General features: G+C 45.4%; 1 protein-coding gene and 1 non-coding gene across 6 annotated transcripts in view; one reads left to right on the forward strand and one right to left on the reverse strand.

Moving 5' to 3' along the window:
- Positions 1-23,162, forward strand: part of SLC8A3 (solute carrier family 8 member A3) — a 178,999-nt gene that overhangs the window by 28,023 nt on the left and 127,814 nt on the right. For 3 of the 5 annotated variants that reach the window (XM_066388379.1, XM_066388382.1, XM_066388383.1), the window contains exon 2: positions 5,301-5,516. The gene's annotated coding sequence lies outside the window, so the exon portion shown is untranslated. Of the gene's footprint in view, positions 1-5,300; positions 5,517-9,130; positions 9,267-9,399; positions 9,988-23,162 lie in introns of those variants that run through there. The other 2 variants (XM_066388381.1, XM_066388380.1) reach the window with 2 other exon arrangements.
- TRNAG-GCC (transfer RNA glycine (anticodon GCC)) lies at positions 6,802-6,877 on the reverse strand. Its single transcript has one exon. It is a non-coding gene; the product is annotated as a tRNA-Gly (tRNA).

Raw genomic sequence — 23,162 nt, forward strand, 5'->3', positions numbered from 1 at the left:
TGAAATGTCTTGTAAAGACAACAGGATTATATGTCCTAGCGAGACTGATCAAGAAAAGAAATAAGGTGCCATAAATTAATCAAAAATTTAAATAAAAAATAAGTTTTAATTAAATCCTTAAAGACATTAAAAGAACACATTGTGAACATTTACCAGTAAATCTGACAATGTATATGAAATGGACTAATTCCTTTAAAAATATACCATTTATACTAAAAAATAGAAGATCTGAATATATTTTAGATTTAATTTAAATATCTGTGCAGTAAACAGAATAATGGTCCCCCAAATATGCTCATGTCCTAATCCCTAGAACCTATGAATAATGTTACTTTATATGGCAAAGGGATTTTGCATGAGTGATTAAATTAAGGACCTTGATATTTAGAGAGATTATTTTGGATTATCCAGGTAAGCCAATTTTAATCACACAGGTCCTTAAAAGCAGAGAATGTTTCCACTTGTACTCAGGGGAAGATGTGATTAAAAAAGAATGATCAGAAAGATGCAACATTGCTGGTTCTGAAGATGGAAGAAGAGTGCCCTGTGTCAAGTGAGCGGCCTTAGGCAGCTGAGAAAGGCAAAGACCAGGGCTGTACCGTAGAGCCACTGAAAAAGAAATGCAGCCTTGCCACTACCATTGAGACCCCTGTTGGCCTTCTTCCTACAGAACTGTAAGATAATAAATGAGCAGTGTTTTTAAACCACTAAGTTTGTTGTAGTTTGTCACAACAGCCATAGAAAACTAGTTATTTATTAGAGTTGAATACCTAATTTAAAAATCTTTTCACATAAAAAACTCTAGTCCCAGATTGGCTTCACCAATGTTACATAAACTCTTCCAGAAAATAGAGAAGAAACACTTCCCAACTTGTTTAATGAGGCCAGAAAACTTGTTTTTTTTTTAAGTGAGAGAGGGACAGACAGGAAGGGGGACAAATAAGCATCAACTTGTAGTTGTGGCACTTTAGTTGTTAATTGATTGCTTTCTCATACGTGCCTTGACTGGGGGGTTCCAGCTGAGCCAGTGACCCCTTGCTTATGCCAGCCACCTTGGGCTCAAGTCCAGCGACCGTGGACTTCAAGCCAGTGACCATGGGGTCATGTCTATGATCCCACCACACTCAAGCTGGTGAGCCCATGTTCAGCTGGATAAACCCATGTTCAAGCCAGTGACCTTGGGGTTTTAAACCTGGGTCCTCAGCTTCCCAGGTTGACACTATCTACTGTGCCACCACCTGGTCAGGCAAGAAAATCTTTATGCCAAAATCTTAAAAGGACATTATAAGAATAGAAAATTACTGACCAAACCTATCATGAATAAAGACACGGAAATCCTTAACACATTGTAAGCAAACCAATATAACTTTATTTGAGGAATGTAAACTTAACCCTTTGAGTAGTATGACCATTCATGTACATCCTCATGCCTCCTGACCATACAGACTATGATCAGTTTATTTTAAAAATGTGTAAGGTAACATTAAAAAAAGGCAAATGTATGTTCTTGTTTCCACAAATTGGTTATCAAACGATTTTAAGTTAATAAAACTGTAACTGGAATTTCATTATTTGAAAAAACTCACTCTCAGGGATCAGTGAGCATGAAAAAAACTCACTACTCAAAAGGTTAAATAACACTAGAGAATTAGTCCATATAATTTATTACTTCAACAGATTAAGAAAAAAGCAATCTTCTGATAGGTATGAAAAAAGCAATTGATAATATTAACCACAAGCATACTCAAAAAAAAAAATCAAAAACCTTACAAAACTAGAAATAAAAATAACTTCCTTAATATCATAAAGATTTTTTGGTGCTAGCCGGTTGTCTCAGTGGTAGAGTGTCGGCCCGACATGTGGAAGTCCTAGGTTCGGTTCCCATTCAAGGCACACAGGGGAAGTGCCCATCTGCTTCTCCACCCCTCCCCCTCTCCTTCCTCTCTGTCTCTCTCTTCCCCTCCCGCAGCCAAGGCTCCATTGGAACAAAGTTGGCCTGGGCGCTGAGGATGGCTCCATGGCCTCCACCTCAGGCACTAGAATGGCTCCGGCCGCAATGGAGCAATGCCCCAGATGGGCAGAGCATTGCCCCCTGGTGGGCATGCTGGATGGATCCTGGTCGGGCGCATGCAGGAGTCTGACAGCCTCCCTATTTCTAACTTTGGAAAAATACTAAAAAATAAAAATTAAAAAACTTACAAAACTAGAAGTAAAAAGAACTTCCTTAATATCATAAAGACTTTTCTACAAAGAGCATGCAGCAAACATTTTAAGGTCATAGTGCACAGGGAGGAAAGGGGAAGCATTTTCATTAAGATTAAGAAACAGATTCCCACCATGTCCACTTCTATTTATCATTGTATTTGAGATGCTAGCCAGTGCAAAAATGAAAGATTTGAAAGGAAGAAATTTGCAAACATGGTTATGTATGAGAAAAATGAAAAGAAATAAATTTCACAAATAAACTATTAGAATTAAAAGTAAATTTAGCAATGTCACTGTATACAAATTCAGTATAGAAAACCCAATTATATTTTTATTTACCATAAAACAACTAAACAAAATTTTAACAACAAAATGAAAACACTACCATTTACTTGGCATCACAGAACCTAAATCTAGGAATAAATCTAAAAATATGTGCAAGATCTATTCATTGAAAATTCTAAAACAGTACTGGGAGAAATTAAAGATATTCTAAGTAAATAGATTGTGTTCATGGGTCAAAAGATTCATTATTATAAAAATGTCAGTTTCTCTGCAACTTGATCTATAGATGCAGCACAATCTTAATTAAAATCCTAGCAGGCATTTTGTGAAAATTGGTGAGCTGATTCTAAAATTTATGTGTAATTACAAAGGACCAAGAATAACCAGGATACTCATGAAGAAGAACAAAGTAAAAACACTCACTCTACTAGACACTTAAGTTTTCTTATAAGCTACAGTAATGAAGACAGTATGAAGTGAATAAAAGAAAAAAATAAACAGAGTCCATAAACAGACCCATTCATATCCAAACACTTCATTTATATAAAAAGTGACATTGCAGATGAAATTATTTCATTTTTTAAAAGATTTTATTTTTTTAAAATAGATTTTATTTTATCAACTCCCATATGTGCTTTGACTGAGCAAGCCTAGGGTTTCAAACTGGTGACCTCAGCGTTCCAGGTCAATGCTTTATCCACTGTGCCACCACAGGTCAGGCAAGATTTTATTTTTTTTTATTTTAGAGAGAAAGAGAGAGAGAGAGAGAGGGAGGTGGGGGGAGGGGCAAGAAGCATCAACTCTGCTTCTTGTATGTGCTTGTGGTTTTGAACCAGCAACCTCAGCATTCAAGTTCAATGCCTAATCCTCTGCACTACCACAGGTCAGTCTGAAATTATCTCTTTAACAACTTGTATTGGGTTATTTGTGTATCCATATAGGGGGAAAAAGATATTGCACCACTATTTCACATTAAATACAAAAATGAAATTCCAGGAGAATTGTAGATCTAAATTTGAAAGATTAAAAAATAAGAATTCTAGAAGCTAACACAAAAATACCCTGATGACCATGGCTTGACAAAGGAACAGGAATCAAAGCACTTAGGATGAAGAAAAAAAAAGATAAATGTACTACATTAAAGTTAAGAACTTGTATTTATCAAAAGATACAAGAGAATGAAATGGCTGGCCACAGACTGAGAGAAGATATTTGCAATGCATGTAACAGCAGAGGGTTATATCCAGCATATGTAAGAACTCCCACAGGTCAATAAAAAAAAGACAGCCCCATAGAAAAAAGAGCCAAAGACCTGAACAGACACTTAACAAAAGAGGATATCTAAAAGCCAATACATATGTGAGAAAGTTCTTGCCTCAATAGTCACTAAGGAAATGCAAATGAAGACCACAAATTAAAGTTAAAAACACACTGCCTGACCAGTGGTGGTGCAGTGGTTAAAACATCGCTCCAGTTGAGGTAGCCACTTTGAAACCCCCAGGTCACTGGCTCTGAGCACGGGCTTGTCAGCCCGGGTTACTGGCTTGAGTGGGAGATCGTCCACATGATCCCAAAGCTCACCAGCTTGAGGCCAAAGGTGGCTGTCTTGAGCAAGAGTACATGGGCAGTGCCCTGGTGAAGGCACGAAGGAGAAGCTCAATGTATAACTAAATGAAAGCAACTATGAGTTGATGTTTCTCATCCTCATTCACCTACTCTCACCCTGTCTCTCTTTCTCTCTCTCTGAAAATTAAAATAAGTTAAATTAAACACACACACACACACACACCAAAATGGCTAAGATGAAATAGATTGGTAGTACTAAATACTGACAAGAATGTGGCACAGCCTGACCTGTGGTGGCGCAGTGGATAAAGCATCGACCTGGAATGCTGAGGTCGCTGGTTCGAAACCCCGGGCTTGCCTGGTCAAGGCACATATGGGAGTTGATGCCTCCAGCTCCTCCCCCTGTTCTCTCTTTCTCCCTCCTCTCTCTCTAATAAAAGTGAATAAATAAAATCTAAAAAAAAAATAAAAGAAATCTTCCCTATTTAAAAAAAAAGAATGTGGCACAGTGCAGGGGATGGGGAGGTGTAAATTGTACAAACCATTGAAAAAGTCATGAATTTAAGCTGCAGATTCACAAACCTTTTGAATCAGTGAGTCCACTCTGAGATGTATACTCCAGAGAAGTGAGCATGTATGTGAACCAGAAGACATATGCAAATGTTCATAACAGCATTATTCAAAATAATAAAAACTGGAAACAACTTAGCTGTCAATCAAGAACAGAATGAGAAGTTAAATTGTGGCATATTCATTCAATGGGAAAAATAAACTGCAACTACACACAATATGGATACAACAGTACCTTTTCTGTTTCTCTATGTCTAGTTCAAAATCTCATAAAACTTGGGTTTGGTTTTAGAAATCAACAGTGTAGCTCACCTTGAAGAAGAGGAACTTTAACTGGGTGGGGCACCAGAGGGGTACCTGGGACGGGCGTATACTTACTGTTCTGGGTGGTAATGAAACGAAATGTATTCACTGTGTGAAAATTCTTTGAGCTTATACTTATAACTTGTGCACCTGTGTATATGTTCTACTTTAACAATTTTATTAAAGGGGGGAAAAAGGGAAATTAAGTGACAAATTTTGGAAATGCGAGTTATAAGAAGGTTAAAAATTATATAACCCATAGGGAAGAGTTATGTCTCACTAAACTACCCTATTATGCTGACCAGAAGACCACTAGGGAAATAATTACCTTATTACGAAACATAGCTTATGAAACCTTTTCTCCTCTACAGAGCTGCTCCAGAGCTTCAACTTGATTGTCTGTTCCTGCCTCTCCTTAACCACTGTCAGATGGTGCTGTCCTAGGGCTGTGAAATGCTGGCACCTTGGCACAGCAGCACCTGTGGCCAGAACACTGAGGCTTATGTGGCATGAAGCGCTAATGGCAACAAAGGCAGGCAGGGCTGCTCCTCGTGAAGTGCCTGAGGCCCTATGTTTGGAGAGGTGGGGTAAGTAATGGGGAATAACTGAGAAGCCACATGGCCTGTTCTATTATTACTACTTATTATTGTTGTTATTATTATATGGCCCATTCTTCAATGTTTATTCCATCAGCCCTATCAGCGGGCAGCCTCTAGAGAAAGAAGGGTACTACTGCCTCCTGTGTTTGTGACCGTAATGGGAGTCACTTCACCCATTTGAGATTTCTTCTCTAGATAAAGGGGAAGTGTGCACCTCTCAATGTGGAGGTGAGTCCTAAATACAATACTTTTTCCTGCACAGGTCTGATATCCCCTGCTTGAGGGCCTTGGCATTTGCTGTTCTGGAACCTTTTTGCCTCTGGCATCAGCATGCCTCCCTCCCTCACCTCCTTTGGGTTCTTATTCAACTGCCACTTTCTCAGTGAAACTTCCAGGCAAACTCCTCTGACTCTAATTATAAAGCCCAGCAGTTTCCTCTCCCTCCCTCAGTACTCCCTACACCCCTTATTCATCTCTCCTGTTTTATATTTTCTGTGTAGCACTTACCATTTAACATGCCCTGTGTTTTTTGTTGTTTTTATCATCTGTCTTTTCCTTTAGAATATAGGTTTCATGAGGGCAGGGGTTGATTTTTTTTTTGTATTTTTCTGAAGTGAGAAGCAGAGAGGCAGACAGACAGACTCCCACATGTGCCCAACCGGGATCCACCTGGCATGCCCACCAGGGGGCGATGCTCTGCCCATGTGGGGCATTGCTCCATTGCAACTGGAGCCATTCTAGCGCCTGAGGCAGAGGCCATGGAGCCATCCTCAGTGCCCAGGCCAACTTTTCTCTAATGGAGCCTTGGCTGCGGGAGGGGAAGAGAGAGAGACAGAGAGAAAGGAGAAGGGGAAGGGTGGAGAAGCAGGGAGGCGCTTCTTCTGTGTGCCCTGGCCAGGAATTGAACCCCAGGACTTCCGCACACCGGGCCGACGCTCTACCACTGAGCCAACCAGCCTGGGCCGAGGGCAGGGATTTTTTTTTTTTTTTTGTATTTTTCTGAAGCTGGAAACGTGGAGAGACAGACAGACTCCCACATGCGCCTGACTGGGATCCACCCGGCACGCCCACCAGGGGGCAATGCTCTGCCCCTCCAGGGCGTCGCTCTGCTGCGACCAGAGCCACTCTAGCGCCTGGGGCAGAGGCCAAGGAGCCATCCCCAGCGCCCGAGCCATCTTTGCTCCAATGGAGCCTCAGCTGCGGGAGGGGAAGAGAGAGACAGAGAGGAAGGAGAGGGGGAGGGGTGGAGAAGCAGATGGGCGCTTCTCCTGTGTGCCCTGGCCGGGAATTGAACCCGGGACTTCTGCATGGCAGGCCGACACTCTACCACTGAGCCAACCGGCCAGGGCCGAGGGCAGGGATTTTTATCTTCATTGTTCACAGCTGTATCCCCAGCACTCAGCATAGTATCTGGCACACAGAGGGTGTTCCCCAAGTATATATTTTTTGAGTGAAGTAGCACATGTAAAAACACATAGCACAATGTCATAGCAGACATTCAATACAGGCTGTTTTCCTCTCTTCCTTTTTGTTAAACTATAAAATCCAGCATGTTTCAAGGTTCCGAATAACCCTGGGTAACTCCTTGAAGTTGGAATCTAATAAGGACTCATAGAACCACCCAGAGTACTTAGATTCTGTTTTGGTTAGGTAGGGCTGCTATAACAAAATACCACTGACTGGGTGGCTTAAACAGCCAATATATATTATATTTTCTCATGCTCAGGAGGCTAGAAGTCCAAGATGAACTAGTCAGCAGGTTTGTTTCTTCTGGAGCCTGTCTTTTCAGCTTGCTGCCTTCTTGCTGTGTTTTCACATCATCTTCCCTCTGTCTTTGTGTCCTAATCTACTCTTTTTATAAGGACAGCAGTCATTCAATGAGGGATCATCCTAAAGACCCCACTTTAACTTAACCCTTTGAGTAGTGAGTTTTTTTTCATGCTCGCTGACCCCCTGGAGTGAGTTTTTTTTTAAATAAAATTAGTTCCAGTTACAGTTTTTTTAACTTAAAATCATGTTTGTTTGATACCCAATTTATGGAAACAAGAAGAACATACATTTGCCTTCTTTTAATGTTGCCTTACACAGTTTTGATTACCTCTTTGCAGTCCTCGTCTGAGGTACTGATGGTTAGCACTTCATTCAACATAGGCATTTGGCCCGGGGACCGGGAGGAGGTCAGCACAGTTCAGCCCATAACAGTCTCTGTCCCTTGTTGAGTTCTGTGATTGGATCCATCCCCTCCCTTTTTGGGGCGTCAGTTTCCTCCCAGCTTAAAATGAAGTTTGTGGCTTTTGCCTCTAATGCTGAGGATAAATGGTTTCATGCTGGCTTTCTTGTGAAAATCCCCTTGAGTTCTAGCATAACCAGAAATAAAGGAATACACAGTGGCAGAAAATGAAGACCAATTGTCATCAAATATACTGTTTTCCAGCCTGCGTGCATGTAGTAGAGAGGGGAAAATAGGTGAGACTATGTAGTGTTCAAAGGAGAAAGTCAGCTGTAGAACTTACAGTGGAAGAGAAGCAGGCTTGGGAGAAAGAGAATTAATATTTGGAAGTTACTCCCTACCAGAACCTGTGATTTCACTGAATCCTCACAATTCCTTGAGATGGATATTATTACTCGAATTTTATTGGTGAGGACACAAAGGCTCAGAATGTGAGTTCGGTTTTGTTATTGCAGTCTACCTACAACTAGGAAAACCAACAGAAGTCACTCTGCCTTTAGCAGTGGTTGAAAAAAATTCATTAGCAAGGCATCTGGCCCTAAGGAGATGCGGATAATTGCCGAGTATTGGTTGTTAGCCCCTCATACTTGGCTTTAGGCAGCAGAGGCCCGACAGAAACAACTTCCCAGTCTTATTCTATCCTAGGATCTGCACTGGTGTCTCTACAAAAGGCCAGCCACTATGAGCATTTTAGATATGCCACTGGTGAACTAGGGATGTGAAACCCCATTCTTAGGAGTGGCTTGCCCACCCATCATGCCTCCAGGACCAAGCCTGACAAATATAGCAGAAATTACAGGCATCTGATTTAAGGCTACATGTGTACACTTTGCCGGAGCCAAGCCCCAAACCCTAGTTCTGCTGCTGCATCAAAGGACCATCTCTCTTCCAGGCTCCAGGCCCAGAGTAAGCAGCAATTTGGGAGACAGCCCCCTCTTATTTTTAGCCTTAAAAACCCAAAACCAAACATACCAGCGCTCACCCAAGCGTCTCTCACAAGCTGTTGTTTGATTTGGGTTGAGAAAATGACAGACTGAGTTCTGCACCAAGAACAGAAGAAAAAAAGGGGGAAAAAAGGAGTTTTATTTTCCCTCCATTGCCAACCTCCATCCCCCTCAAAACTCCTCCCCTAGGTCTGGGTGGACCCTGCCTGGGTAATCGTCCCCTGCTATATTTAAAAACCACAGATGTGTTTGGTGGAGACTCAATTTCGGAATTGCAAACGGCGTCTCCTAAGGACAAGGGAAAAGCCGGTGCCACGCGCCCGTCTGCGGGTCCTCCCCGCCTCCTGCCCGGAGCTCTGTTCTCCGCGGAATCCAGGTCAGGACACGCCGCCGTCTTGGAGGTGCCGCTGGCTGGGAGGAGCCGGGCGCCAGGCTCCAAAGATTGGGTGGGTGGCCGCGGGCTGGGGGTTCGTCTGCATTCGGTCCTCGGGGACTCAACGAGGTGCAGGCTCGATTTCCCCGCTGCTGGTCGGGAAGCTATCTGAAAATTCCCCCCATCGGCAGGTGAGGATAAATACGCGCGGCTTGTCATTCCGAGCAGCTCTCTCTCCCAGCTGATAGGATGACGTTCGGTTTGGAGGCTTGAGATTGGCTTTTTGATTTGGCTTCTTGCTGCAGTTTAGTGAGCAAAGCGCTCAGCTCACCCAGAAACCAGCCTCTCCGCGCGTCCCCTCCGCGCGCGGTGAGGCCGAGACGTCGCCCGCGTTGACGGCGTGTGAGGCGGGGAGCCGGCGCTCTCCCAGCCCCGGGAAAGCCCCGGCGACACGACTGCAAGCCGGGGTCCTTCGGAGCCAGCGGGACGCGCAGGGCTGCTCGCCTTTCCGCCCGTCCCGGCAGGGATCCCCCCCTCCCCCCGCTGCCGGCGGCCGGGACTCCGGGCCTTTCCCGGGCTTAGTCCCGAGCCTGCACCTCGTGTCGGGGATTTCGGGAGATCTTTGGGAGGGTTTTCCGTGTTCCTAAAATCGACATCTAGAGACCCCTCCCCACGCTCCTCGCCCGCGCTCCAGATGCGCTACCTCTCAGCTCCCTGAAAGCGGCGAGCCCACGAGCGCTGGCCGGCGGGCGGCGGCGGCGGACTGACATGCCCCGGACGCGGCTGCGGCCGGCGGGCATCCCGCGGGGGCGATGAGCCGCGGCGGCCGGTGAGGAGCTGGGCGGCGGGGGCATCGCACACCTTCCTCACCCCTGCATTTGCCCACTCCGTTCTGGAGACTGAGAGGAAACGGTGAGTAATGGGTTGAGCTTCTTGCCCTTCCCCCCAGCGGGCGGCCGAGGCAAGGGCTGCAGACGTTGGGGGGTTTGGGGGTGTCCCCAAGAAGGTTCCTGCTTGTGAATAATGGTGTTAATTAAGTTATTTCTCAAGATCATTCATATGAACTGCCTTCCTGAGGTCTTAGTGTCTGAGAAGTGTGTGTGTGTGTGGGGGGGGGGGGCCTGGAAAGTACGTTGTGTATGCGGTGTTGGGGGGGGGTGGCAGACTGTCTAGCAGGGGTGTGGCAGGGGCGCAGAGAGGTGCCTGGGCATGTGTGTGCGGCGGGGTCGCGGGTTTGCTAGGTTAGTGGCGGGTGCGCATTGGGGAGACAGACTGCTGTGTTGCGTGCTGGATGCATGTGTGTGCTGGCTGTGCCAGGGTGTGTTGTGCCCCGGGGGTGTGAGTGCCCACCGGGTGTGGGGAGTGGGAGGGGCGCGTGTTAATCCACTTGGCGCGTGCCCGCGTGCACACAGGCACGCGTGCACCCCAATGTCCGGACCCCACCGCCGCGGGTTGGGAACTGCAACCCCAGCGCACCCACCCGCGGCGGCCAAGGGGCGGGGAAAAGGAGGGTTTCTTCTCTTCCTATGCTCTCCAGACGTTGGTGGTCTGGGCGGTCCCGGGCCAGGTGGAGAGAAGCGAAGTATGTAACGACCCTCCACCCCCTCCAACAACCCCTCACACCCACACCCAGTGTCTCACACATACACACACACACACACACACACGCGCGCGCGCGCGCGCGCGCGCACCCTCATTCTGAGGCTAGTGCTGCTCCTGCAGACCCTGTCTGACCTACCTTGAGTACCCGAGCCACTGGAGGAGATAAAGTCATTTGATCCAGGGGGAGAAAGAAGCGTCTTCGTCTTTATTCACTATGCTTTATTTTTAACCGTAGAGAGCTATGTGTGTGTTTAAATAGCACAAACTGTTTTAATGCAGTGCCATAAATTTACCCATTCGCTGCCCCCCCCCCCCACCATTTCTTTCTCTACTGGCACCTTTGGTGGTTCTGCCTCCTGGGCAGAAGGATTGAGATTGGTGACAGTTTTTCAGAAACGTAGGCCGCAGCTGGGAACAAGGCGTCAAGCTCCGGACTGGTCAAGAAACACCCCAAGAGGAGGGAGTTGTGGGTGGGTTACAGGAACACATCCGGCCTATTGCTGGGGCACTGAAAGGGAAGCCTCCGGCCTTGGCGGCCTGGTGACTTGCAGCCGCGTGTGATTAATCCTCCACAGCTGTTGTGCCCCGTCCACTTGAGCTGAGCTCTTGTTTACCTCGATTTTCAAATATAGCTGCTGCGCCATGCTCTTCCTGAAATAGGGGGGTCAGTTCACTCCATAGGGCACTTGGCCTTTTGCTGGCCCTTCTTTCTGCCTGCAGCACTGGGTCCAGCTTGGAGAGGAACTTGCCCCTCTATGCCTTGCAGTTCTCCAAATGAGGATGGTTGATGATCAGAGTGCAGGATGACTAGGTGTGGGGTTGATCACCCAGCCCCTCATTGCAATCTACATTTCCTATGGGCAGTCCCCACACATAAATCCACTCAAAAGCCTAATTTTTCTTTAAATAGACTATAGATACTGGGTTGATAAGAAGCAGATGGAACCTATAGAACTGAACTCTGTTGAAGTGGTTCTTGAAATGAATGGTGACGGAAAGGCTGCGTATGCAGTTTCCTCTACCTGAGCACTTGACTGTTCTGACACTCCTCAACTCCAACCTCCTCTAATGTACTTATATTCACCCTTCAGCTCCATTGGTTATTTCCTCTAGGAAGCCTTCCATGCCTTCTCTGAGTAGGCCAGATCCCCTTATTTTATATACCTATAACCTGAACCTGTTTTTTTTGGAAGTAATTTAAAGATGCATATTAAATTTATTAATGCAATTGAATAATGCCAGCTACACCCCTAGACAATAAGGGAAGGGAGGAAAGATAGCTGGTGAATTTATTCACACTGTCTCTCCTGGCATAGAAGAGGCACTCAGTAAATGTTTTATTAAATAAATGAACTTGACGGAATGAGTTATATCTCCTCTCTGCTCATACTTCTCTGAGCTCTACTTTGGCACCTCTTGCACTGCTCTCCCTAGCCTTCCGGTTCAGAGAAGGGAGAAGAGGGTCATTAAACTGATCTTGTAAAAACGTCCTCTTCCCCTAGGTTCTTCCGTGAGCTGGGACCCTAGAGCTGAGGCAGCGTCCTCTTGCCCTATCCCTGCCCTGTTCTGGTATAAGGCAGTCCCTTGTACAGTCTCTGGGCATAGTTACTGGTATTGTCAATGGATAGTCATTGTGGATGTTGTTCCCTGGTCAGAATTGCCCACAATCTGGGTATGGGGGAATGTGCCACACATCTTGGCTTCTCTTCAAGCTACCAAGGTCAGACAAGAAGAGAGGATAACTTTCACTCAAGCCTGGTTACTTTGCCTAAGGGTTCAACTATTGGGTGATGATCAGAAATACATTGGACTCCAAAAGAAAAAGCATTTATTTATTTATTCAATCAGTTATTTATTCAATAAATATTCAACAACAATCTACTCTGCCAAGTATTTGCTAGGTATAGAGGCAAATAAAATAGAACGGTCCCCTTTTTCATAAACATTTATTCCAGCGGGGATAACCAACTAATGAACAGGCAATTACCATCCATATAAAGTGGCTCCTTTCAGTGGAGGGTACCTCCTGGGCACAATGGAAGCACCTAGGAAGATCACCTCTTTATAGTAGCTTAAGGAAGATTTCCAGGGATAGCTAATGCCAAAAAGAAAGGATGGGTAGAAGTTGGTGAAAGCAGGGAGAGAGTGGGTTTGGGGAGAAAAATGTTATGTGTGAAGGAGTCAGTATGCAAAGGCCTAAAGTGGATGAGAGCTCTTTCAAATGATAGGAGACAGGCTACAATTCTGTCTTGAATTGAGTTTGGAGAAGCTTTAGTGGCCAAACCTTGAAGGGCTTATACTCCATGGTTCGGATTTCCACTGAATTTCCTATGGGTGCTTAGGAAGGTTTTTAGTACTAAAGTGCAGGACCAGATTTGCATTTTAGATGTGGAGATTGGGATGTAGAGAGAAAGAAGGAGGCAGGGAGGTAGGAGGCTGTGGTAGCAACCATAGTGTGTCATTGGATTGGTGGCCTGTGAAGGAGAACAGGGGGTTCCTCTTTCTGATTTATCATGGAATCAGAGCTGCCCTTCAGGGACGAAGTTCATATATAATTTTTTACTTTGAAATTGGTTTATGTTTGGTTGTCTGTTTTTTGAATGGGCACTCTAAACCCAACACAGGGCAGGGCACCTCAAGGGAAAGAAAAAATGGCTCCAACAGGTATAAAACACTTTCTGGCCTATTGAGCTGCAGATCAAGGAGAACCCCAAAGATATGAGATCTCTGGGGGCTGGATAAGGTCCCAAGAAGGAGTCTGGATGGTAAGAAGTATTTAAATCCATAGAGACTACAGAGCAAGACATCTAGATAAGAAGAATCACATATGTATGTTCATGTATATGTTTTGATAACAAAGAGTGATTAAAAGCTAATTCTAGTATCAAGAGTATTCCGATATGGTATACAGAGTCAGGTCTACTAAGAAAACAGCTCTATTTCTTTTCATTTATTTAGTGAGAAGAGGGGAGGCAGAGACAGACTCCCACATATGCCCCATCCAGATCCACCTGGAAAGCCCACTAGGGGGCGATGCTCTGCCCATCTGGGGCCCTTGCTCCATTGCAATCAGAGCCATTTTTTAGTGCCTGAAGTGAAGGCCATGGAGCCATCCTCAGTGCCCAGGGCCAACTTGCTCTAATCGAGCCATGGCTGCAGGAGAGGAGGAGAAGAGAAAGAAACGAGAGGGGGAGGGGTGGAGGAGCAGATGGGCACTTCTCTCCTGGGTACCCTGACTGGGAATCAAACCTGGGACATCCACACATTGAGCTGATGTTCTACCACTGAGCCAACCAGCCAGGGCCAAAACAGCTCTATTTAATCCTGGATATTATTTAGAATGGGCCAACTAGCATGGACTGTATTGATATTTGGAATGACAAATAGTGCTTTCCTAGCTTTATGCAAGATCAATGGGTCATGTGGGGACTGAATCCAGAAGTGGGACAGGAAACTGTAACCTTACCCTGGCTTTCATGTGGTAATTTCCAAGTCACTTAAGAGGAAAGGACCTCAAAGTCATGCATTGCTATGTTCATCCTAGACTAGAGCATGAAGCCAAATGTTGTGAGTTTGGTTGATAGTCTTCTTCTACACCCCGATCTCCCTATCTTGTTCTTCGTCCTTCTCTGTCACTGGCCTGTTACCCTCCTGCATAGTGCCCAGGAGCCACCCTTGCCCTGCCATCATCAACTTGCCTCATGTACTTTCTCTTCAACATTGATCCCTCCCTCTAATTGTTAGCATGTTCAACAAACCCCATCCTACACTGAATATCACTTGTCGAATACCACCCCTATTCTCTCTTCCCATCTTGCTTTCTACAGGCTCTTGCAATTTTAGAGTAATCATCTGTCTTAATTTTCTCATCATTCATTGATTCATTTAGCCCCTTGCTTTCGCACTTTTCTCTACCTCAGCTCAACTTTCATGCACTAAGGACTTCTTATTCCCCAAAATATAATCTTATTCCTGATTATCCATCCATCCATCCATCCATCCATCCATCCATCCATTCTTCCTACTCCATCATTGATCCCCATCAAATGAGATTGACTATTAGCTCTTAAAATTTTCCCCTCTTGATTTCTATCCCACTGAACACTTTGCGTCCCACTAATTCTCTAGGTGATCCCTCTTTCACTTCCTCTCCAATATTCTCTCCTTCCTATGAGGTTTCCCCTTTCCCACAAGCTCTCGGCAGTCTCCTGCAGTAGTTTGTGCTATTACTCCAGTGCAGCTAGTTCTGAGTCTATGACTCTAGGTTTCTAAGCCAGTGTGTCTTGTTTCCAGACACTTGCCCATGTTTCTAATAGGCTATCCTGTCAGCCCCTCAAGTTGAAATCCTTTTTTTTTTAATGTTTGTTTTATTGATTGAGAGAGAGAGGAACATGGATCTGGTCCTGTATGTGTCCTGACCAGGAATCAAACTGGCAACCTCTGCGCTTCGGGACAATGCTCTAACCAACCAAGCTATCCAGCCAGGGCTCCTCAAGTTAAATTCTTGCTAAATTAACATTATCTTTGTTTTAAGGAGATGCTCCTCCTGATGTCCTACTTTCTGTTGATGGCACCAGCCAACTTCTAGTCACCCTGGCTCAAAAATCCCGAGGTTTACCTTTGCCTCCTCTCCCTTGTCCCCAAGTATTGCTAATGGCTGTTAAGTACATTCCTCTCTTCTCTATCCATACTACTACAACCAAAGGACAAATTTGATAACCTCTTACATAATAATGAAGATAATAGTAATTATTATTATTAAAGCAGCCAGCATTTGTGTGTTTGTGTCACTTATCAGCTACTCTGTTGCAAAATGCTTCACATTGATTTTCCCATTCAATCCTTATCACACCTGTATAAAGTAGTTATTATTATACTATAAAAAATAGCTTTCATACATCTTCCCAACTTCAATCTCTCCCTCCAACTCATTTTAATGCTTGTTACAGGATTCCTTTCAGGCTTGTCATTTTCCTACAAAACAACCCCCCCTCCTAACTTTGAAGGGCCTCCCATTATTTGCAGAAATCCAGCTTCTCATATTCAAGGCCCTCTGTGGTCTGGTTCTTTATTACATGTCTAATCTCATGTTTTATGGTTTCCATGTGGGCACCTAGGTGAACTTGTCTTTTCCCTTCTCTGCCTTTATTCATGGTTTACCTTTCACTGAGAATCCTACCTGTTCTTTAACATCCAATTCAAATGGGTCTTCCTGATGGGAAGGCTTCATGCATAAGTAGTTCCTTCCTCTGAATTTTGGTAATATAGCATCTGTTTTCCAGGAGGCCCTTGACCTTATTGAAATGTGGGGCAGGACGTTGTTTCATTCTTTTGCATGTGGCTTACTGCCCCTCAGGGACCAAGTGCTTTTTCTTTTTCCTCCTCCCTGTTGCACAATACCCGAAACACAGTGGGTGTTCAATGAAAAGTAAAGGAGTGAATAAATGGGTAACCTGCCTTACTTTTGAGGCAAGTGAAACAAGGTCAAGAAAGGGGGGGACATGTCTATGCCATTTATCACAAAAGAAGCCATTGGGTCAGTGGAGTAAAAAATCAAACTAGGCACGGGCAACAAGGTACAATAGAGCAGCACTGAACTGGTGGTAGGAGTAACTGGTGGTAGCAATGTTATTTTTTGGTTCCTATCACTTCTGACAACCAAAGCTAAGACTCATTTCTGTTCTCTGGGCCTTGCATTCCTTATCCATCAAAAAAGGTTGTGTTGGATGTGTTGACTTTTTTTCTTTGTTTTGCTTTGTTTTGTTTTTTAATGATAGAAGACAGAGAGGCAGAGACAGAAGGGAGAGAGATGAGAAGCATCAACTTGTAGTTGTGTCACTTCAGTTGTTCATTGATTGCTTCTCATACGTGCCTTGACTGGGGGGTTCAAACCAAGCCAGTGACCTCCTTACTCAAGCCAGCGACCTTGGGCTTCAAGACAACGACCTTTGGGATCAAGCCAGAGACCCGATGCTCAAGCTGGCAAACCTGCCCTCAAGCTGAGTGAGCCGGTGCTCAAGCTGGCGACCTCAGGGTTTCAAACCTGGGACTTCAGAGTCCTAGGTCAACGCCTTGTTCATTGCACCACCACTGGTCAGGCAGATATGTTGATTTTTAAGCTACCACCCTGGCCTAACAGTTCTGTATTGTGTCTTGTTTTATACCCTGTGGATTGCCTTCTGCTGAGAATACTTTTAGTGCTGACAGTACTTTCATTTCAGAACCTTCTATCTGCAATTTGAAACCCCCAATATATCTGTTATCACATTGGGTCTTCATTGGTCAAGAGGGCCAGCCAACTCGACTATCTGGATGTCCGGCAAATGAGGCCCCCTGAGCTGGTTGAGTGCCCTGATGGCCCTAGGTTGGCACTTCTGTGTGGAGTCAACTCCCACTGCAACACTCCAGGGCATTCGCAGAATGATTAGTAGTGCTCTAGGCCCCCAAAGTCTCCAGCCGGTCCCGTCTCAGCCCCTGAGCGTCTGCCATTCCTCTTCCACCCAGGAAGGATGCATTTAGAGCCACGTAGACTCTGTTGAGAGTCTACCTGGAGCTACTCTGCTCAGTAGCTTTCCGGAGGCTTTGCCCACTCCCCACCATAGCGCCATACTTCCTTCCCTTTGAGACTAAAAGAATCATCCTGAGCCTATGCCTTCCAGCCTCTTGGAAGGAAGAAACTGGGGAGTCAACTTTGAGGGGAATCACTAGAGGGGTGGGGAATGAGCATAAGGGCAAAGCCAGTGGCTAGATCTGCTGTGCGTCCTTGGCACCTCATGAAAGAGGAGCCCAGAAACGCCCCAGAGTTGATTGTCCCAGGGAGAGGACTTTGACAGCTTGCAGGAATTCATTTGTTCATCATTCAGGCAATGAGTTAACTCTATATTTCAACATTTAAAAATTAAGAGAAATTAAGTAGCATTAAAATAAAGCAGGCTCCTGGAGAACGAGGTGAGGAGAAGGTACAGGAAGGCAGCTAGTCTCCAGCTTCCCCCGCGGGGGGAGGGTGATGGGGCGGAGGGATGTCAACCCTCTGCGGTAGCCCCAAGGTGGGGCCCAGATGGCTCCCTTTAGGGAGCAGGCAGGGCAGGGGCAGTGTCCCCTCAGGTTGCCCTGGTTTCTCACGTCCCCGACCCAGCCCTGACTTCCTTTCAGTGGCAGGGGGTGTTTTTTCTTGGTTCTTGCTGATGTGACGCTTCTTCAGCCCAGTGGAAGGAGACCTCTGGCAGCCAGGAGACCGAAGTTTGATTCTGGCTTCATTATTTATTGGCATAGAGTCTCTTGGCAATTCACTGTTCTACAGTTTCTTCATCTGTACAAATCCTTACAAGAAGTGAGATCATGTGAGAAGGCCTTTGGAAAATGTTGGCACATAGTATTGTTTAATATTTGTTGAATGAATGATGCACTTAAATGTTGGTTATCATCATGCCACACACTGTAGAGGAAAAGTAAGGTGCCAATGAGAGGACTCCAGTGGAGAGAAAGAATTGTGTTTAGAGACAGCCGCACAATTGCCATCCAAACACTATATGGTCCTGTTTTTGTTTTGTTTTTTTAAAGATTTTATTTATTGCCTGACCAGGCGGTGGTGCAGTGGCTAGAGCATCAGTCTGGGATGCAGAGGACCCAGGTTTGAAACCCAGAGGTCACTGACTTGAGTGCGGGCTCACCAGCTTGAGCATGGGGTCGCTGACTTGAGTCCAAGGCGGCTGGCTTGAGCAAGGGGTCACTTACTCTGCTGTAACCCCCCGGTCAAGCATATATAAGAAAGCAGATGAGCCTGACCAGGCAGTGGCATAGTGGATAGAGCATTGGACTGGGATGCAGAGGACCCAGTTCGAGACCCCGAGGTCACCAGCTTGAGTGCGGGCTCATCTGGCTTGAGCAAAGCTCACCAGCTTGGACCCAAGGTCACTGGCTCGAGCAAGGGGTTACACGGTCTGCTGTAGCCCCACAGTCAAGGCACATATGAGAAAGCAATCAGTGAACAACTAAAGTGCCACAACGAAAAACTGATGATTGATGCTTCTCATCTCTCTGTTCCTGTCTGTCTTTCCCTGTTTATCCCTCTCTCTGACTCTCTCTCTCTGTCTCTGTAAAAACAAAACAGAAAACAAAAACAAAGAAAGAAAGAAAAAAAAAAAGAAAGCAGATGATGAACAACTAATGTGGTGCAACGAAGAATTGATGCTTCTCATCTCTCTCCTTTTCTGCCTTTCTGACCCTCTCTCTGTCTCTATCTGTCTCTCTTGCTAATATAAACAAAAACATTTTATTTATTGATTTTACAGAGAGAGGAGTGGGGGATAGGAGTGGAGGACAAGAAGTAGTTGCTTCACTCTAACTGTTCATTGGTTGCTTGTCATCTGTGCCTTTACCTGGCAAGCCCAGGGTTTTGAACTATTGAACTAGCAACCTCAGCATTCCAGGTTGGTGTTCTATCCACTGTGCCACCTCAGGGCAGGCATCCTGCTGATTTTTGAATGAACAAAACTGCCTGCTGTCTGAGGTCTGGCTTTAACCATTTACCTTTCTACCCTAAGGCTTCCCAGTAAGTTTGAAGTCGCTTTTTCATAGGCGCCTCTGTCCACACTTAATCCTGCAGACTTATCGTTGATCCATTCAAAAAATACTGACATTCACTCTGCCAGGCTCCAGTCAGACTGTGGTGAACAAAAGGAACAAGTTTCCTGCTGTCATGAGTTTATATTCTATGATAAACCAGTGAACAAATAAACAAGGACAATGATGATTTCAGCAAGTGATGTGCTATAAAGAAAGTGAAAAGTGATGTGACTTTGGGGAGCGGGGGTAGGATTATCTTTAGGTAAGATGAGGGGGAAGCAGCTGAGAAAGGGGCACCTGAAACCTCAGTGAAATTCTAAAAAGTAATCTACGGGGGTCTTTAGACAGGAACTGTCAGGGTCCTGGGGCATGTGCATGCTCGGTGTGTTCTGGAAGCTCAGGAACTGTCAGGGTCCTGGGGCATGTGCATGCTCGGTGTGTTCTGGAAGCTCAGGAACTGTCAGGGTCCTGGGGCATGCGCATGCTCGGTGTGTTCTGGAAGCTCAGGAACTGTCAGGGTCCTGGGGCATGTGCATGCTCGGTGTGTTCTGGAAGCTCAGGAACTGTCAGGGTCCTGGGGCATGTGCATGCTCGGCGTGTTCTGGAAGCTCAGAGAACTCTCCCTTAGCTGGCGTGGAGTATGGAGCCAGCAAAATAAACTGGCGGGAGTCAAGGGCAGTGAGTTAGGAGTCTGTGAGGGGGTGGGAGGTGTCTGCAGGAAGAGAAGTTTACAAAGAAGTAAATCTATCTGATTTACTTTTAAAAAAGACAGTTTGGGCTGTTTTATGGGAAGTACACTGCAAGAGATGGGGCAAGATTGGCAGGTACTGCAGTCATCCAAGCGAGAGCTATGATTTTGAATCTCCAGCTGCTATAATAGAGTGTGACACATCGTTGGCGCTCAGTAAATTTGAGAACATATATCTAAGGCAGAAATGGTCCTCATAGAACCTGCAACGTGGTGGGCACATAGCAATGCTCGACAAATGAGTCAGTGAGCAGAATCAGGCTTTCTTGTAGTCAGTCTAGGATTTGAGTTCATCTCAGTGTTTTGGAGCCTTTAAAAATACCTTTTTTTTTTAGGTAGCAGTATTTCATAGGGGCAGTGCATTGCATGAATTCATTTTCTCTTTCTAAATAGACATAAAAAGTCCAACTCCATCATATCTGTGATGCTCTCAGTCAGTGTTCATGATTTCCCAAACCCTTTGCTCACATTTAGATACGGATCTTGTGTACTTTCCTATGCACTCCTACACGACAGAGACCAGACCCGCTTCATCACGGTGCCTCCAGAGCTTATCACCGTCCGGACTGTTGAATCAACAAATAGCACATCCACTGGGCTGAGGAGCACTCTTGTGCCTGGGCTGAAGTCCAGGGCCTTCCTGCTCTCTTTCTGAAGAGCCCAGAACTGCTGCTGGCCTCGTTTGTGTCATGGTCACAGGACATCCCTGAAGCTAAACATGGACCTAAGTTCAATGGTTTTGTGTTGATTCCTTCAGCTTCCGTTTCTCTGGGCCTGGGGACCCCTGAGTCGGAAGGAAGTTTGCAGGGCCAGTGGGATAAAGAAGGCGCCTGATGCGGTTCAGTCCTCGCTATGCCTCTTCATTCCTCTTTCACCATCATCTTCTCTTTTCCGTTGGTCTCCAACATGTATTGATTCTGCTTTTGAAAGAGCTCTTAGATCCATCCACACCTTTCTCAGCAAGCCTGTTCTCCCTGCCTCTGCTTAGGTTCTGCACACACGGCCCCCTCAGATGCTGTGAGAGACTCCCAGCTAGTCTGCGTGCCTCCAAGTCTTGCCCGGCTTCTGCTTACCTGTCTGGTCTCCACACTGCCATCACTCCAGGTCTGCTATTCCAAGGAAAAGCACTGATCTTGTCCCTCCTATGATTAAAAACTTTCAGTGGTTCCTTCTTTTTTAAAATATTTCATTGATTGATTTTAGAGGGAAGAGAGAGAGAGAAAGAGGGAGAAGGGGGGGGGAACGGTAAGCATCAGCCTGTAGTAGTTGCTTCTGGTTTGTGCCTTGACCAGGCAAGGCTGGGATTTTGAACTGGGGAATGTCAGCGCTCCAGGTTGACACTTTATCCACTATGCCACGCACAGCTCAGTGGTTCCTTATTGCCTCCAAGATAATGCCCCAATTCCTTGGCTGGCCGTACAAGACCTTCTTATGAGTTAAGTCCTCTCTTATCTTTGCAGATTTTCTCCAATGCCCTGCCTTCATCCACACTGTTCACCCTTTTTAAAGCAAACTCTGCTCGCCTCAGGCTGCCGGTCTCTTTAGCATCAGCTTTCTGTTGTCTTTGGGATGCACTGGATTCTACCCAGTTAACTCCTGTTCATTCCCCAAATCCTAGATCTGCAGTGGTGGCCTGGTTCGTGAGACTGGCTCTGACGACCTCGGGCAGCATCAGCTCCTCCTTCCTCTGTGCTTGCTGGCGTGCTGCTCATGCTTCCACACCAAGTGCTTGTTTTGTTGTAATTGTTTGCTTTTCTGTCATTGTTCTCCAGTGAAGTGTGTTCCTAGATTATATTTTGTTCGTCTTACTCAAATTTGAAAAACCTTGTTCATGGTATCCATGACAGATGGGATGCTCCATTTGAACATTGTCAAGAGTGGGAGAAATTACTGGATATTATGCCTTGACTTTTGCACATTTATTCAGTGTTTCTGTTCATTCAATAACTATATACTGAACACCTACCAGACACTGATATAGGTACTGGGGATGCAGAAATACCAAACAGAAAAAAATTTCTACCCTCTAGGAACTTTTATTCTAATTATTTTTGAGTGTGCAAAAAAAGAAAATGAATTGGGTACAAATCAGAGTAAATTTTTTCACTGTAATTTAGTGAAAGTCAGCCTGTGACACATAGACTGGGTTTCATGCAAATGCATGCATGTATGCATGAATAAATAAGTGAACAAATGAGTGAACAAAGAGGCCCAGAGGAAAAGGGGACAAGTCAGCCTAAACTATCATCACTGAAAGGGAAAACAGCTGGAAACATGTCTTGCAGAAAAGGGATGCATAGCATCATTTTCCTATGATTTAAGGGAACTCTGGATCTTTTACATTTCCTTAGTAAAGGTGTGAACCAAGCAGAAGCAGGTTTGGGAGAGACAAAGGGAAAATCTACTTATGTGGGTAGGAAGTTGGTGCTGACTAGTTTTGACAAGGTATGAACGTAAGTGAGAGTACAGGAGGGTGGGATGTTTGTCCAGCAATAGAAAGGCTGTGTTGTGTCCATTTGTGAGTAAGCTCATGATACACCGAGAGTCCTTTTCCTAGTCCAAAGTGAGTCCTTCATGGTTGCAATTCCTGAGACGCAAATGTCATAGCCAGGCTATGTTGCTTGTCTTCTCTCCCAGGATTCTCCACTTTGGCTGTACCTCAAAATCAACTAAGGAACTTTTTAAAAACCTAAATATCTAGGCTCCACTCCCAGAGAGTTCAAAACTTCAGTCTGGAGTAGGATCCAGATGTCTATATTTTTTAGAGCTTCAAAGTTATTCTAATGCACAACCCTTTCTAGCATCTGGTCTTACCTCCCTTAGTGCCCCCCCCCCCCCCGGGTGATGACTTAAATGCAGATGTCAATCCAGCAATGGAAGAAGCAGAAGTTAAATGGGCAAAGTCCCTCCTTTTCCTGTCTCCGTGGCCCACTCCCATGGTTTGTGACTCCCCAGATCTGTCAAGGACTTGCAGAGGGCAAAATCCTCTGCCGTCCACAGAGTCTGGTAAATGTAAACCTCAGAATCATAGAATTAACAAGGCTTTGAATCCTAGACTTTTAGAGGCAGAGGGGATATCAGAAGTCAGGTCCAACCTCTGAGCTCTCTCAGTAGATGTCCACTGAGTGTGACCACTTTTTGTCCCTCACCCCCCAAATAAATACATACATAA

The sequence above is a fragment of the Saccopteryx leptura genome, chromosome 6, assembly GCF_036850995.1.
Source record: "Saccopteryx leptura isolate mSacLep1 chromosome 6, mSacLep1_pri_phased_curated, whole genome shotgun sequence".
NCBI lineage: Eukaryota > Metazoa > Chordata > Mammalia > Chiroptera > Emballonuridae > Saccopteryx > Saccopteryx leptura.